The sequence below is a fragment of the Trachemys scripta genome, chromosome 20 (assembly GCF_013100865.1).
Source record: "Trachemys scripta elegans isolate TJP31775 chromosome 20, CAS_Tse_1.0, whole genome shotgun sequence".
NCBI lineage: Eukaryota > Metazoa > Chordata > Testudines > Emydidae > Trachemys > Trachemys scripta.
The window spans coordinates 466,772-485,715 of NC_048317.1; the positions used below are offsets into that span (position 1 = coordinate 466,772).

At 40.6% G+C, this 18,944-nt stretch overlaps 1 long non-coding RNA gene across 1 annotated transcript in view; it reads left to right on the forward strand.

The window, feature by feature from the left end:
• LOC117868131 overlaps positions 1–18,944 on the forward strand; it is a 91,169-nt gene that overhangs the window by 68,959 nt on the left and 3,266 nt on the right. The window lies entirely within an intron of this gene.

Genomic DNA, 18,944 nt, shown 5'->3' on the forward strand with positions numbered 1-18,944 from the left:
CTTCTTACTAGTTGGTTGATTAACTAAGCAACAGAGAGTCCTATGGCACCTTTAAGACTAACAGATGTATTGGAGCATAAGCTTTCGTGGGTGAATACCCACGCATGCGCATGCATGCGTCTGATGAAGTGGGTATTCACCCACGAAAGCTTATGCTCCAATACATCTGTTAGTCTTAAAGGTGCCACAGGACTCTCTGTTGCTTAGTTAATCAACCAACTAGTAAGAAGCAGCTCACAGTGACAAATGTCTTCACTGAGACCGTGTATGAATTGTTGTAGCTGTGTTGGTCCCAGGATATTAGAGACGTAAGGTGGGTGAGGTGATGCTTTTTTCTTTTTTGGACCAACTCCAAGAGAGACAAGCTTATCCTATGTTCTATTTTACTCCCAAGTTATACAGAGTTTGTGCCCAGGATAAATTCTGAAGCAAATGCCCTGATGCTTCTTGACTAGTCAGAGAAATTCTAGCTATAGCCCTGCAGTATGTCACTGCATTCGCAGAGATGTCTGAAATTGCCTCTTTCTAATCAGGTTTAGGAATGCTTGGTCTAACTTGGGGAGTTTTCTGTCAGTTTTGAAGCCCTGACAAGGCCTTTAAGGAATTGACAAGACATGCTATGAATTGCCTCAGAGAGAGTTTGAAATAGACAGTGAGAAAGTATTTTGGGGCCTTTTCACAAACAGATCAGAGTGAAATACAACTCTCGGCATTTATGTAACACTTTATATTTTCAAAGCACTATACAGACGTTCACTAATTAATCATCATGCACCCGTGTGAGGTAGGACAGTGTTTTTAACCAAAGTTGACCATATATTCAAAATAAAAAACTGGTACACCTTTATTGTGACACTTATTAGGATCACTTCGATGCATATTCTTTGAAATGTAGGATTTTTTTCCAGGAACTTAATCTTTTGAACGAGGTTATCGTGAAACACTGAATGAGTGTTGTTTGTACACTTTGAGTAGAAGAACAGCATTGACAGTTTCTGCACCTATTTCAACGTTTGTTTTCAATCCAACCTGTGTTCATCACACTGAATACTTATTCCACTGGACCATTTGCTCTTGTAATCAGAGCATATTCTTTCAGTAATATGTCTTGAACAAACATTTTGTAATTTTAAAAAATGGTTTGATGAAATGGGAAAAATGGGACATTTCAGGTGTCCTGGAAGAAGTTCCTGGGAGATGGGGACATCATATGAAAAACAGAACGGTCCCAGTAAAACTGGGACACATAGTCTATTTATTTTAACCACATTGAATAGATGAGGTAGCTGAGGCAAGCAAGGAGAAGTGATTTGCCCAGATTTCACACATCAATTGGCAGAACTAGGATTAGAAGTGGCTTCCAGCCCTGTACTTTAACCACTAGGATGTGCTGCTTCCCAAGGGCAGTAAAGACTTTACTGGAATGCACCTCTATATAATCTTTCACTAGGGGGAGAGAGAGAGAATGTGTGCACAAGGAGTCACACAATGCCAGGCCCTGTTCTAGGAGCTATTTGGGTTGCTGGTGGCCAGCTCCTTTGGGGACATGGTGGGGAAGCTGCTGGTGGCCCATTCTCTCCCTACCATACCAATCTGTGAATTGTCCTACCGTGGCAACGCCTGCTGTGCTCTGTGGGAGAACAGCCTGACATGTATCCTCATCTCCCCCGGCATGCTATGTTCCCCAGAGACACATGTGCGCCCAGCACACTGCCCCCGTCTGTGCGACACCTATAATATGTTGAAAGACCCTGAAAGATATTTCACCATGTTACAGAAAAACGTGGGTGTGTGAGAGAGTAACTACAGTGTCCATTGAATAGCGTGATACTTCCCTTAGTGCTATGCAACAATATGAAAAACAACATAAACTTGTTTTAAATTCTTTGCTCCCTTGAGAGAGCATAGCACAGACTGTAAGGAACAGAAATGACAGAGTTCCTGAGTGTACAAGTTGAACAAAAACAACATCTTGTATCATAGCCCCAGAGAAACAAGAGAGGCCCAAAGCAGTGGATATGGTCTGAGTAACAGAATGCCTGATTGCACTTGTTCTACAAGAAGCCCTTCTCCTGATGTTGTGTTCTTTAAAGAGGGATTTGTGAAAAAGCTCAGAAATCATCCACCTGTTTCTAAGATATTGGTGTCCCTGCCTGCCCGCGGTGATAATTATAGTGGAGCAAACATATTTGACAAATTTAAGTACTTTTTTTACTCATAAAATATCCATGAGCAAGTCACAAATTTACCAAATTTATTTGTTGTTCATATTTATTGGATTACAATGTTTGCTCGGTTATTGGTTAGATATATGACATGGTATTGTTTGTTCCATTTTTCTTTCCCTCACTCAAGCTATTTGAATATTGTTGTGTAGTCATACTGGATATTGTGTTCCTAGAAGTCCTGCATGTTGAACAGATCTTTACTCTGTTTTATTATAAAATATTTTTGCAAATTCTATTCCTTGTATGTGCACGTCTATCTTACATGGCCCCATAACACAGTGCCAGAGTGCCTCACAATCTTCAATATATTTATCCACAGCACCCCTGACAGGCAGGGAAGTGCTGCTATTCCCATTTTACTGATGAGGAATTGAGGCACCAGAGGGACTAAGTGACTTGTCCAAAGTCCCATAAAAAGTCTGTGGCAAAACAGGGCTCTGAACCCAGGTCTCTCAAGTCCTAGGCTTGTGCTTTGACCATTCCTCCTCTCTTGTCTAGACCAGTGGTCTCCCAAGTCGGGTGCGCAAGAGGATCCTTCGGGGTGTGCAGCAGGAGAGTTGTTTTTTTTCCCTTCGGCGCAGCAGGGAGTGCGTGCTCAAAATTTTTTTACTGATAGGGGTGCACGATCAAAAAAGTTTGGAGACCACTGGTCTAGACCATGTATGTGCACTTATCTGCAAAAGTGAACAACCATTACTGCAGCTATCACAGTTTACAAGCAGAAACAGCAGGATATTGTTATTTATCTGTTTGATTTGTCTTTGTGGAGTTCTTACATTAGTAACAAGAGGCACCTATCTAGAGCTTTAGGTTCATACATAAGCCAAAATAAAGTTACGTAGCATCATATTAGCTTTCGATTCCCACTGGTATTAGCTCCTCATGTATTCCAAGTACAGATTGTGTTAGGTGAGCACTAGTCCTTTGGTTCCATTATAACATCTGGAATGTTCTAGTCCCTGATTAAATATTGCAGTTTTGAATTACCTAGCTCAGGACATCATAGTTGCGTGCAGTACCCCTCCTTCCCTCTCCAGCATCATCCCTCCAATGGCGCCTACATGCCCCAGAATCTGTGGATAAAGGTGTAATGCACAGATGCTGTACACAGTAAATCTTGTAAAAGACTCACTTTTTCATGTCAAGAGAACATGTTAATGCTAATATTTCATTTTGGGTCCCTTTTCTTGGCACCTGGTCTTGTGTGCTGTGAGACTGGCCTGCTTTTGCCTAGTTTGCAAGTCCTCAAATTTATGAACCTTTCTCAGCCAATGCAAACATATTGTTTCCTTGTCTGTCTAGGCATGGAATTTGTCATTTTTATCTGAGCACTCCAGTGCTGTAGTCTCCTAAATGGGCATAATTAATCCATATAATTTTGTCATGGAGCACTTGCTCTTTGGTAGTCTATATTTCCTTGGCTGAGATCTACCACCTCTTTTTAATTCTTCTCTTCTGGGGCATGTCTATACTGCAGTTGGGAGTGAGTCTCCCAGCCTGTAGACAGACTCACACTAGCAGAGGGTGGGCTTGAGTTTGGGTGGCTAATTTGAGTCTCTGCCAAAGCCACAATGTCCACACAGCTATTTTTACTGCACTAGATTGAGTCCTGCTAGCATGAGTCTGTCTACCTGAGCTTGGAGGCTCACTGTCAGTGCAGTGTAGAGATACTTTAAAGGGGTGGTACGAATTGGGTTAGCTAACTCATCTTAAAATAGCAGGGAAGACACTGCAATTTAGCTTTTAACTTGGGATAGCGGCTCAAGTTCAACCCCAGGTTTTCCTGTAGGCGTTAACTTGAGCTGCTAACTGGAATTAAAAGCCAAGTTGCTTCACTGGTATTTTAACCCAAATTAACCTTTTGCAGTGTAGACATATTCCCTAGCACAGGGGTTCTCTACTTTTTTCTTTCTGAGGCCCCCCAATATGTTATAAAAACTCCACGGCCGAGCTGTACCACAAGAACAGTTTTTCTGCATATAAAATCCAGGGCCGGCATTAGGGCACAGCTTTCCTTAATGAGCAGGGCTGAGTAAAACAGTTAAGATGCTTGGGGTAGAATCAGACTTGCATCTATACAGCTTTCTTGGTTATTGTTTGAGAAGTTCGCTTTAGTTTCATCAGGAAATGTTCAACCAGCAATAATTTTTAATCCTTTTCCTAGGCCATAGCATTTGGTTGGCTATTGGTGAGCTCCACTAAAACAATCCTTAGAATTTTGCTTGTGCTGAACCTTTACCGCCATTTTATGGGATACACAAAGTATAATAGCAAATCCCTGCTGATCATTCTTCGTAAAAGAGATTCTTCCTTTTCATACTGTTGAAAATACAATTAAGTATTAACTTAAAAAATTGCTCATGGAGATTCAGTACAGTGAGGCATTGCCTTATTTTGTGTACATTTTGGTCTATATCTTCATTGTGTCTGACTTTTGATCAGATTATAATATTTTATTGCCAATAAATATAACATCAATTAAAAAAAATTTAGTTGGATGCAGATATTTGTAGAGAGGACTCTTCTTCCCAGACCACCTTGTGAAACAAAAAATTTGAGAAACCAAGTTTTCCTCTACTCAGTTGTCTGTGCTGCATATCTGGTTCAGGCCTTTAGCTTACTGAATCTGCATGGGAATTGTGTAGTCCAAAGCCTTGTTCTTCACAGCAGAATATGCATGTCATTTTCTGCTCTATCTTCAGATGTCCTCTAGTCATCAAATGTACATAACTCTCTCCATGTAACGTATTTATCTTAGAACTGAACACCTCTTTTTTGTGCCGAATATAAAGAACTTCATGTATTAATGGATGCATTTTCAGTAATAGAGTGAAACTCATTTGTGTGAACACTTTTTATTTTTGGTTTAGAGCCTGCATAGGATCAGCACAGAACATTGCAGAATATCCTAGAGCTATTCAAAATTCTTTTTGACAGCCGCTTAAGGAAAACAGATGTAGTCTAGCATGTAATTAATGCTGGTGATACTGCTCTGATCATTTTACCCCTATAATGCACTTCTCTGGCTGAGAAGGAGATAATGGACAATCACATAAGAAAATCCTTGATTATGGCTTGATTGAGCTTGTGTGAGCTTTAGACAGCTAATGTTGTCATGGTTTCCAAACCATGTCGTGTCTGGTATTTCTGTACAGACAGGAGATTAAATAAAGTCATCCAAAAATTTGTAACTTTGATGGTGCCAGACTTTTTTTTTTTTTTAACAGAAAAGATCGGACAGTTTGCCTTTTCTTCTCACCTCATAGAAGGTTATTAGGAATGTGTATCATGTCAGAAGTTCTGAAAGCCAAGATTGCTTTAAAAACTTATTTGCAGAACAGGTATCTTGTGGTCTTTTGCAGTATCCTTTTCTTTTCAGTAGGTTATGGCTTATGCACTGCCTCAGTGAAGTTTTTTTTTCTGTTTGTTACAGCTGGTGGTATTGCAGTTACTGGCAACAAGTGCCTGCAACCAGTTCCCAAGCTCCTCATCTAAGTATGTAGTCACTTTAAGAAGAGCTAAACCTGATCAAAATAAAGGTTGTGTCGTCCTTTCTCTGGGATGCTTATGAATATGTTGCTAGAAATAACAGTACACTGAAAGTACAAAGCATCATTACCTCAATCCAGCCTGAACATCTAATGATACTCAGTGTAATGCTTAGTTCTGTTAAACCAACTGGTTGTAGGTGCCATTTCAATTCTAAACATGTCTATTGCTCACTACTCTGGTTCTAACTTCTCCAGCTATTTTGAGTCACTTGGGTGTGTATAAAGAGGATGCAGGGCTGGAGCTGATATTTGTGAATTGAATCTGAAACTGCTTTGGAGTATTCTGGGGAATGTTCTGAAACAGATACAGTTCTTTTACATTGGTTAGTCACCCAAGCAAGTAAATGTCTACAGTAGATGAATGCTTCATGATTCCTATCCATGTGGCCCAGTGAAAGCAGAAAAAAGGGGCAGAGTTGCCTTGGACATTGTTACCAGAGAAACTATCCTTAAACCAAAAAAAAAAAGCTGATTTTTAAGTTTTATTCTTGTCACCTATTTTAACTAAATGGACTGAGAACCTGCACTACACATACCAGCTTGGAGAGATATAAGGGTTATATAGTGTGAGGGTAGAAGCTTTATTTATCATTGTGAGCCTGGTCCTATCATTTTACATTGAAATGCATCTTTCGTCAAACATTATTTACAGTGCAGAGGCATGGCATATGGCTTGGCAAGCCATGTCACACCAACATACAGAAACTAGTAGCTATTGGCCCTACCTGAAGTAACATGTTGCCATGTACCCTATACCCTTCTATTAACATGTTGGCATAGAAGGGTACAACTTGCTCAGGAAGGACCAGCAGAGAAAAAAGGGAGGCGGTGTTGCCTTATATATTGTATATATGTAAAATGTATACACTTGGACTGAGATTGAGATGGAAATAGGAGACAAATTTATTGAAAGTCTCTGGGTAAGGATAAAAGGGGTAAAAAATAAGGATGATGTCATGGTATGGGTCTACTACAGCCCGCCTAACCAGGAAGAAGAGGTAGGTGAGGCTTTTTTTTAAAAAGCTAACAAAATCATCCAAAGCACAGGACTTGGTGATGATGGGGGACTTCAACTACCCAGACATCTGTTAGGAAAATAATACAGCAGGGCACAGATTATCCAATACATTTTTGGAATGTATTGAAGACATTTTTTTTATTTCAGAAGGTGGAGACAGCTACCAGGGGAGAGGCTGTTCTAGGTTTGATTTTGACAAATAGGGAGAACCGGTTGAGAATTTGAAAGTGGAAGGCAGCTTGGGTGAAAGTGATCATGAAATGATAGAGTTCATGATTTTAAGGAATGGTAGGAGGGAGAACAGCAAAATAAAGACAATGGATTTCAAGAAGGCAGACTTTAGCAAACTCCGGGAGTTGGTAGGTAAGATCCCATGGGAAGCAAGTTTAAGGGGAAAAACAATAGAAGACAGCTGGCAGTTTTTCAAAGAGACGTTATTAAGGGCACAAGAGCAAACTATCCCACTGCGTAGGAAAGATAGGAAGTATGGCGAGAGACCATCCTGGCTTAACCAAGAGATCTTCAATGATCTAAAAATCAAAAAAGAGTCCTACAAAAAGTGGAAACTAGGTCAAATTACAAAGGATGAATATAAAAAAATAACACAAGTATGTAGGGACAAAATTAGAAAGGCCAAGGCACAAAATGAGATCAAACTAGCTAGAGATATAAAGGGTAACATTCTACAAATACATTAGAAGCAAGAGGAAGACCAAGGATAGGGTAGGCCCATTACTCAAGGGGGGAGGGGAGGTAGAATAATAACAGAAAATGTGGAAATGGTAGAGGTGCTTAATGACTTGTTTGTTTCGGTTTTCACCAAGAAGGTTGGTAGTGAATGCCAGTGAAAATGAGGTAGGATCAGAAGAGGCTAAAATAGGGAAAGAACAAGTTAAAAATTACTTGGACAAATTAGATGTCTTCAAGTCACCAGGGCCTGATGAAATGCATCCTAGAATACTCATGGCGCTGACTGAGGAGATTTCGGAGCCATTAGTAATGCGTTTTGAAAAGTCATGGAAGACAGGAGAGATTCCTCAGGACTGGAAAAGGGCAAATATAGTGCCCATCTATAAAAAGGGAAATAAGGACAATAGGGTCTCCAGCCTCAGTGGGGCTTTGGGGTGCTATCCCATGTTGTTTATTGTTGTTGTTTCTTAAGAACATAAGAACGACCACAGTGAGTCAGACCAATGGTCCATCTAGCCCAGTATGCTGTGTCTGACAGTGGCCAGTGCTAGTTGCTTCAGAGGGAATGAACAGAACTGGGTAATTTTGTTGTCCAGTGCCAGCTTCTGGCTGTTGGAGTTTTAGGGACACCCAGAGCATGGGGTTGCATCCCGGCTCATTTTGCCTAATAGCCATCAATGGATGTGTTCTCCATGAACTAATATAATTCTTCTTTGAATCCAGTTATACTTTGGCCTTCACAACACTCCATGGCAATAAGTTCTACTGGTTGACTGTGAGTTGTGTGAAGGACTATTTAAACCTGTTCCCTATTAATTTAATAAGGTGACCTCTGCTTCTTGTATTGGGTGTAAGGGTAAATCGCACTTCTGTATTTACTTTCTTCACACCATTTGTGATATAATAGACCACTATCATATCCCCTTTAAGTCATCTCTTTTCTAACCTGAACAGTCCCAATCTTTTTAATCTCTCCTCATATGGAAGGTGTTCCATACCCCTAATAACTTTCATTGTTGTCCTCCTCACCTTTTCCAATTCGTATATATATTTTTGAGAGGCAGTGATCAGAACTGCATGTAGTGTTCAAGATATGGGTGTACTGTGGATTTATATAGTGGCATTATGATATTTTCTGTTTTATTATTTATCCTTTTCCTAATGTTTCCTAACATTCTGTTCGCTTTTTTGACTGCTTCTGCACATTGAGCAGATGTTTTTAGAGAACTATCCATGATGACCCCAAGATCTTTTTTGAGTGGTAACAGCTAATTTAGACCCCATCATTTTGGGGGGTGGGATAACTCAGTGGTTTGAGCATTGGCCTGCTAAACCCAGGATTGTGAGTTCAATCCCTGAGGGGGCCACTTAGAGATCTGGGGCAAAATCAGTACTTGGTCCTGCTAGTGAAGGCAGGGGGCTGGACTCAATTACCTTTCAAGGTCCCTTCCAGTTCTAGGAGATAGGTATATCTCCATTATTATTATATTATTATTATTATGTAGATTTGGGATTATTTTTTCCAATGTATTTTACTTTGTATTCATCAACATTGAATTTCATCTACCATTTTGTCACCCAGTTTAGTGAGATCCCTTTGTAACTCTTTGCTGTCAGTTTTGGATTTAACTATCTTGAGTAATTTAATATCCCTGGGGGACACCGCTATTTACCTCTCTCCATTCTGAAAGCTGACCATTTATTCCTATCTTTTTTTTTCCTATCCTTTTATCCAGTTACTGATCCATGAGAGGACCTTTCCGCTTATACCATGACTGCTTAGTTTGCTTAAGAAGCTTTGGTGAAGAACCTTGTCAAAGGCTTTCTGAAAGTCCAAACACACTATATGCACTGGGTCACTCTTGTCCCCATCTTTGTTGACACTCCCCCCAAAGAATTCAATAGGTTGGTGAGGCATGATTCCCCTTCACAAAAGCTGTGTTAAATCTTCCCGAATTTACTGTGTTCATTTGTGTCTCTCATGATTCTGTTCTTTACTATAGTTTCAATCAGTTTGCCCGGTATTGAAGTTAAGCTTATCGCCCTGTAATTGCCAAAATCACCTCTGGAGCCTTTTTTTTAAAATTGGCATTATATTAACTATCCTCCAGTCACTGTGCACAGAGGATGATTGAAGTGATAGGTTACATATCACAGTTAGTAGTTCTGCAATTTCATATTCAGAACTCTTGAGAGAATACCATCTGGTCTTGGTGATTTGCTACTGTTTAATTTATCAATTTGTTCCAAAATCTCCTCTACTGACATCTCAATCTGGATTATATAATAATATGCAATATATGCAATAATAATATTTATTATGCCCAGATGTGTCAGCCTTTCTGAATGGTACGTACCTTTTTCTCTGACAGAAAGCGTTGTCTGACACCAGTCACAATAGCCGAAGTGGTGCAGCTCAGTCCACTTCTGTTATGTCCATGTTTCACAGGAAAAGCAATCTGTGTGTGAACATGGATATTGCTTCCTCCTTTGTCTGTTCTGATCAGGCTAATTTGGTTGCTCAGAATAAGAGCCATTCTCCTATTACTATTACTCATTCTGGGCCCTGAATCATTCTGACGGATGGGACTTGACATTAACCAATTTGCCTAATTCATCACCTTTATATTTTTTATATAAAAGACTCCGTACTAAAGCTTCCCAGCCAGCCTCACAATTTACTTTTTTGTCATCCTCTGGAATCAGTGAAAATGGGGCTTAGATGAGCAGGGAACACTTCTGTATTTTATTTCTATTGGTTGGAGCCGCATGGCTGAATTGACTGCCCTATAATGGTTGGTTCTAAACTGATCCTGATGCCTCAATGCTGTACCTTTGTGTCAGAGTAATTCTTCTGATGACAATTGCTCTGTCTCGTTTTATCTGTCCTTGCAATCTCAGAAAGTGATTAACATAGTGTTTTATCACCATTGCTCCTTAGCATTCATATGTGTAATTTAAACATACAGCTGCTGTATTACGTTTTAGACTAAGTGCAGCTAAGAAGTCCCTTCCTGATAGGAAGTCATTAGTATTCAGAACGTTTGCAGAATTGATGCTCACATTTTACTTCTGAAAGTTGCAGCTTGTGCTATATTTGACTGGGCTGTAATTGTTGTTGCTCAAACCAATGTCTTGCTATACTGTCTTCCAAGGGCTGCTCTTCTTCCCTATTTAACATTGCAAAAGGATGAGATCTAATATTGTAGAGACACCATTCTGGCTGACAGAGTAACATATACATCAGCAATTCCATCTGAATCCCTGAACCCTTATTTTCAGTGGGTTAACTCAGCTGCAAACATTTGATTAGTGCTTAAACTGGACAAACCCATTTTCAGAATTTGTGCTAAGCTTTACTTATACAATCTGCATGTGCAACTGCTTGTTCATTCAGCCTTGGGACACGTTTGCACACCACTGGGGCATGCAGACTCATTTATAGCATGCAGTTACATGGTGGCTGCACAACTCCACTTCTGGGTCCCCCAGCAGGCGCTCACGAGTATCTTACAGGCACAGTCGAATATTTTGGAAATGCTTGCCCACAAATCTCCTCCTGTCCTAAAAAAAAAAAAGAAAAAAAAAGGCAAGAATGGTGGACAAGCTTTTAATCTTTTAATGCGCCTGGCCCTTTCTATCTTGACCAGGCTAGGGGTCTAGTTTGTTTGGTAATCGAAATAAAACAAACAGAACATGTCTCTTTTCTGTAACTAATGATAAAAAAAAAATCTCTCTCCTTTGTTTTCTTTACTGTTTCACTTATTTGCCACTATTATACTCCTCATGCACACTCTCTCTCTTGTTCTTCTATTCACTTTCTTTGGCCTTGCCCAGCCTTCTTTCATTTTCTAGAACTTCTATTCTTTTTTTCTGAGCTGTAAGTCCCTGCTGTAATAAGTTTTATAGTAGGGGTTGTACTGCAGGGGTTAATCCATGCAGCCATTGTGGAAAGATATGGATTGTGCAAAATAAAGAGGCTGTGGGAGATGGAGGACAGAGTGATTAGGTGAACAGTGATGAGAACTGAGGTATGCCTGACAGATATGCCACCTCTCGCGTCTTGTAGGCTGTTGGCCGTTGGCCTGTCCCATTAGACCCATGTCCAGAGTCTGGCCCAGGACCTTTTCCTCAAGACCTCAGCGTTATTTCTTCTACATTAAACTAGTACAGCACATCAATCATCCCTTCCCCCTAACCTGGGGTCTTCTGCAAGGGTATCTCTATTCCTTACAGGAGCTCACTCCAAAGGCCACTTGCAGGAGAATCCTACCCTGTGCTAGGGCCTACCACAGGAGCCAACCTACTTCCTGTAGCTCTTCCCCCTTGACCCAGGGGCTTCCTGCCAGAACCTCCTTGCTCCTGACTGCTCTCTCCCCAAAGCTACTAGCTGGTTTTTATAATCACCTGGTCCCTAGCTGATCAGTCTCAGCTGCAAGACAGCTGCTCCCTTACAGGTACGGCTGGGCCCCAATTCCCTGGAAGGGCCAGACACCCTGTCCCAAGACCATAGAGCTCTATACAGTATTGTGGCTTTGAGAGATTCTCATTGATATAGTTTTACTCTTCCAGATCCAGACTGACCCAAAGCCTGATTCCCAAATTTTATTCTGCTTTGAAAAGCCATCCAGTGTTCTGTAGAAATTGCTGATGTCTGAGAGTCCGTGCTCCTGAGAACTTTAGAGAAGCTCATTTAGCTGAGTTTTGACGAGTGGTTTTAGTGACATGAAAACAGAGTCCCTGGGGTGTGAAGGGAAAGAAGAATGTTCTGCGGAGTTCCCAGGCACTGTGCAGGTGAAAGACTGATGCTTCTTATGGACAGAATTCAGCCTGCAATGGATCCTCATTCCTATCAAAACCACTGCTGCCATGACTGGAAATGATCCACAAGAGACTGCTCCCCTCACACCCTACAAAAGCTGTTAAATCTGATGTGCTGTTTGGAGGTAGGACCCCAGACATCTGATCTAACGCATCTGTTCACAGCTGGGAAGATTAGGGCATCATGTCCACTCTGCGAGGCCTGTGGTTTTGGTGCTCAGGTTTTTCCTGTGGCATCATGACTGGGTTTGGTGACCTGGGTTCCTCCAGCATGATTTGTTTTGATTGGATATTTCTCATAAAATTTGAATCCAAAAACCTTTCTAAATATCTGGGAAGGCTCCATAGCATGACAACACACAGCTGGCAAACCACAGCACTGGGCTAGCAAAAGAGGATGAGGCTTAGCATTGCTGGTACTAGACATGGAACATCCTCACTGTATTTTTCTTAACAGCCCTTGTTACTTCCATGTTTTCTGCAGCACATTGTTTCTACTATCAAACTTGTTGGAATGTATATGTGTGTGGGGCAGAGTCCCAGGCATTTGGATCTTTAGCTGGGAAGACAAGATTTGCAAATTAAAAGTGGAATGCTAATTACTTTTTGTCCTTGTTTGTTCCTTTTTAAACTTTCTTGACTAGACAGTTAATCAATTATTTGAAATGATGACTCTTGCATTGCTCACATATTAACAGCATCACCCTCAGTGAAGCCAGCGGCTCTCAAACCCAGTAGACAATCTTGTTGTAATATTGTGGAATGGGTAGTAATTGAATTTCTTAAAGGGTGTCTGACTATAATATGCTGGTGTTCTGTGGGCTGGTGTTGATTTGAATTGAATCAGGATATATAGGTGTTCTGTTTGATTTTTAGTTCAGCTATGACATAATAGTTTAATCAAAGCATAAGTGAACAAAGAGTTAAATTGCTAAAGTCAATATTACCCCTTGATTAGGGTTGGTATGTGATTGACATTATTGACTGGTTTGCGCAAAAGAGTTAATTTCCCATTCTTTTCTGTCATGTTTCCCATCCAGGTTTGTCCTCCCAAATCACAAGTATTTTTTGTAGAGAGAGTAGCTATTGGTGAAACTCCATATTTTCCCTTTTAAGACCATTTTGTATGTTGCTTACAAACTTCAGAGAACTGAGTACATTGCTTACATTGTGTCGTTTCAATGCATTGCTGTGCAGTTATAAAATAGACCCAGGCTGCATAAATACTCTCACTGGGAGCTCTGTTGGCGTGAGGAATATGGGACCAGGTTCTATGTTAATTTGCAGCTGTTTGGACAAGTGAGGCTGGGATACAGCAGCAGGTTCACCTTTTTTTAATCTTAATTTTGGGGGATGCCAGATCCTCCCCCTCCCTATGAGTTTTCAGGCCACCCGTTAGTGTTGGGAGAGCCTCTAAAGATCTGATAGTCGCATTCAGAAGAACCCCGAAGGAATGAGTTATGTAGCTGAACCTTACAGGAACTATCTGGTCTATGTGGTGCTATGCTGTTGGACAGGAGAAAATTTGGGGCAGGATTTCTCAGATGCTTTCTAGTCAGAAATATCCTGGGAAGTACCTTTCCACCATGAGTCAGCATTAACGGTCTGGGGGCTGTCTGGGAGCAGATGATAACAAGGTACAGTAGGTGCACTGAACTCCCTCACACTTCCAACTGCCCAGTGCAACAGTCACATGAAGATTTGTTTCTGTTCTCACCATACCTGGAGCAGTTTGTACATCTCAGCTAGCAGTAGTCTTGTCTTGGTACTGCTATTATCTTACCACTGTCTGATGTCTTCAATACAATTGTATCCTGGCCTACAAAATGCCAGCGCATGAGAGCATTACAAAACCTGCAGAGGACAGTGTTACTGTAGTATACGTACCTTGTATACCCAGTGTGCAGTTTATTGCATTTGGGCCAGGGAGTCTTGGCCAACAAGAGTAAATTCATAATTATCAGCTCCTTGCTCTGAGGAATGACCAAAGCGGCAGCCCGCACCCTGTGTCTTTCAGTTAAATGACTATTCCCTTATCAAGCATCCTCTTCAGAACAAGAGCAGTGATTACACACAAGCTGGGTGTGACAGGGATTGAGGGGGACAGAGTGGCAGATGTGGGCTGCTCTGAGTCCTGTCAGGGAGGAATGATTAATGAACACCAGCTCCAGCTGAGGCTAACCTTTGGAGAGCTGAGCAGGACATCTGCAGAACTGTCAGAGCTCTGACAAGGACAGAGCTGAACAACCAATTATTCCACCATCACTAAGGTGGGCTGTCAGTTTAATCCCAGCCATTCACTTAGGCAAGGACAGGGAAATTTCTCCTTTACATAGTACCACTATATGGCAACCTTAACCATTTCAGTACTGCTGAAGGGATGCATAGGGCAACTGCATTTCTAAGCTCCATATGCCTAGGGCCTAGTGGGTATTGAGTTGGTGCAGTATATGAGAGGCCAGCACCTTGATGCAATTTTAAAGGCGGCACTTCCCAAAGTATCTAGATCAATAGTGACATGTAATGACTGGTTGCTTTATAATAATTTTAAGAGAGGACATAATCTGGCTCATCAATAGGAAGAAATTTAAAAACAAACCAATGTGAACAGCTTACTTATTTTTTCCATAAACAATAGGAAAATGGAGAAAGTTTTGCATCTTTGATAGATTGGGCAGGCCATGTGCCCAGATCCTGGCTGGGAGAGGGTGCTCATGTCTGTACTTGCAGATTAGTACTGAACTTTGATGAACTCTTGATGTTGGTGTTTTTACTAAAGTAAACCTCCAGTTTCGGTAAACGGGAATATAGCTGAATAAGGGCCACAGGCACATAGTATAAAAGAGTAGAGCACCCAACATTACTTTTTCCTCTACACAATGGAGGGTTGCATAAAAAGGTGTGGTATTTGAATGCAACCAAGAGAGGTAGAGATTGGAGGCGTTACTATTTATTTAGTGCTAACAGTGTGTATGGTGCTGTACAAAATACTAAGAGGAGCCAATACCTGTCTCTAAAAGCATAAGGAGTCCAAAAGACAGACCCAGATAAGACATGACATACTGCAAAACCTAGAGGTGATGAGCTTTGCGGAGGTTGGGGATATAAAGTTAAGTCAGTTCCAGTGTATTTCTTAAGCTGGGATGGCTTCCATTGTGAGATGCCATGAACTTTAAAGGCTTTAAGAAACCTTTTCAACTGAAGATTTACAAAGAACCCAGCTACTCAGGTATCTGCCAGACATGAGAGCAGCTTTCTCTCTGCTCACGTCTCATCTCTTCTAGACCCTAGGTTGTCATTTTTTTTCAGAATTTTAGGTTCTGATCACACAGTTTGTGTTTTGCTGTAAAAGCATCTGTTTAAATCTGTCATGTAATGCAGGGAGCTGTCACCGGTCTCTTCAGTACCACTGAGGGAAGTAGCAAGTGAATGGGAAAAATGCAGCCTGACTTCTGTCCTGGGAAATAAACTACAGCATAGTGCTGTCTGGCTGCCTTTCTGGGCCCCTTCTCTGCCTGATGGGCATTTGGCATGTTACCCATAAAGTGGCCTCTGTATTGCCCTATATTACTTTATCCTCACATTGAATCTGGAACTTAGTTAAGCTGAGTCCCCTTTTTTAATTAGGGCACCTAGTTAGTAGCCTCTCTTCATTGGGACAGCCGCTTAATTGAGATGGTAGGCCATTAAAAGATAGCTTGAACAGGCTGAAAGTGAAAATAAATACTTTACAAGACAGAAATGGTTTTCATCCCATTTCAGCTTTGTTTCTGTTTTTAAAAATTGTAATTTGGCAGCTCTTGTTTTAAAAGACCAGAACTGAGAACTTTACACCTGTTTTACACCTGATTAAACATCTGGTCGAATGTGTACCCATTAGGCAGAAATGTTGCTAATTAACTCCCAGTTAAGATGCAGTCATTACCGTTTGTAGCACGCTAGACGAGTTGCTTAGGAGATGTCCCAATAAAGGGACCATTTGGATTAAGTAGGACTGTACCAATGTGGCAGCAGGAGAGTCTGGTTTTGATTCCTCTGCCCACGGATTGTGGGTATAGGACACTGTTGTCTTTTGAACTTGTGCATGAAAAAGTCTTTGCTTCTTACAAGCAGAAATCCTTGAAAGTTCCTGTAGAAAGTCATAGCCCAAATAGAAAAAATAACTTGAATCAGAAAATCTCACTTGCTTGAAACTTACTTTTTTGACTGAAGTGAGGCCTAGAATCCACATATTGGAGCAGAATTTCCCAAAGATGCCAGTTGCTTCTGCAAAGTTTGTTCCCTCAGGTTTGCACCCTTACAGTGAATTGCAGGTCAGACCTGAGTACCTGCATCTCCAACTACTGAACTGTGAATCAGCTAAATTATTCAGAAGTGGAAGTTCTCACACCTGCTCTTACAGTTTTATTTGGCATGGGCAAAAACAAGATTGCAGATTTTGTGACTGTAGCTTGTACTCATGCCATTAGGCCATTATTTCACTAATTTGGAGTCATTAACATTCTTCGGGTTTTAAAATTAAAGTTATTGTAGTTCACCTTTAACACATTTATCCAGAGCTATTTTAAGATGGGCACTTTCAAGATCAATATTGTAGTTCCTTCCACTCAAACCCTGCCCCAGCCATGCCATTTCTGGTTTTAGTGGTTAGAGCAGAATAAATTGAGACCCATAACTGGGAAAGAATATTTTTCCTGCATACATTTAATATGAGAATAATGACACAGTATGTGTTTCTAAGAATTTAAGTAGCTTGTTAGGGATGAATTGCTAGTTTTCATTAACTGTGACTCTCTTTAACAGCAAAGACAGACTAGCAACTGTATGAGTTCATGGCATTGGTGAAAAAGAGGTCCAGAACCTGTACGTATATTATTATTTATAGAGAAGAGATCCCTCTAGCCAATAGATTTTGCACATGCAATACATTGTAAACCTTTGGGTTTCACATCAGGAAAACTGGTTGTGGTACCAGAATCCTGTAGTTTTGCAAAAATTTGTGAAAAAGACTGTTGTGGAAAGTAATATAAAATGTTACAGATCTCCTCAGGTGACTTTCTTCCACCTCTTGTGTCTTGTCATTATTCTAATTTTTATGTTTGTACAGCACCTAACACAGTGCAGCCATGATCTGTGATTGGGGATTCTAGGAACTATAGTTATGCAATAAAAATAATTAAAACCAAATGTGTGGATTTTTATATAATTTTACCAGCAACTGCTGGTTAAGTCAGGAAGAAAGGAACATTAGTTTGTCTGAACCACTTAAAATAAAAAAAAATCCCTACTTTAAAATGTAGAGATGTGTGTAGCCCAATGTGGGGGAGAATTATTTCTTAGTAGTTAGGGAAATCAGTGAGGAGAGAACTGGAGTCTCCTGGAGGTCAGTGAACAATTTGATCCTCAATTTTAAAATAGGCTCCATGCTCTTGTAAAGGATGGACATTAGGTCTGGCATGCCAGAGAGCTTGCATGTGTATCAGGTTTGAATATTGATTGTTAGGGGATGGATTGTTACCCAGAAATGTTGAAACAGCATGTATGCAAAGTAGAGCTTCCACAGCTAAGGTTAAGACCAAGTCAATTGCTCTTCCTGCTCAGAGATGGATTAAATCTGAAATTCCAGCATTAACTTCCTTTGCCCTGCAAGGCTCATCGTTTGTTTTTTTCCCTGTTGTTTTTTATCCCCCCCATCTTATGTTGTTAAAGTACATAACATAATGGGGCCCAGATCCCTGAGTGGGGCTCCAAGGTACAACTGTAACACAAAGAATAATATGTTGTTTCTGGAGGCAATTTTATTACTAAAATTAAGAAGCAAAACAGAAAATTTGTGGAACTTTACTAATTTCACCTATAGTCATCCTGGGTGGCTTGGATCAGAGAGTATGCAAAACAGAAATTGCCGCACAATGCTTTTGCATTGTTTTCCTAGTTTGTGCTCCTGCTAAATGGGTTTTGTACAAAAGAGAGTTATGTAGCCCTAAAAGGACAAGAAAGAAAAATCCTTTGTGATTAGAAATATCTTGTTCGCGCTAGCGTCTGGACTGGGAAACACTGGCATCTGTGCAATGTGGAGAGCAGAGTACTGTGAAATTACAAGAACAATCTACCCCGCCTCATTTACGTGTACAAATTAGAGAGAATGCATTGGATAGTGCTCCGCTTTGATTTATTGAGGGTTTTAGGTGGCAAACACTATTGAAAAGAAAAATATTTTAATTCTAAACAGGTAATAGACTAATTGAAACCCAGATAAAGCAGCACAGCATTATTTTCACCATCAGTGAGAGCAGATGCCTCTGTTGTCTCAGAGGATTCCACAGAAAGATTCAGTGCAATACTGGTCTGTGATTTACTAAGCTGGAATATTGCACATTCATACAGGAGAAGTGAGTATTTAGAATTCAGCACATCCTATCAACTGACTTGTTATTAATATCTTCAACTAAAAGTCATGCCAGCTCAGCAGGCCAACAGTCTCATCTTTCTGCTGAACAACAGCATAAACCTCATTTCCCTTGGAACAGTCTCTGCCTTCAGTTGGGAAGTATAATTAGAGCTTGGACGGTTGCAGTTAAAATGATCAAACCAGGAGACCTAGAAACTTTTCTTGAGAAGAAATATAAAGCATTA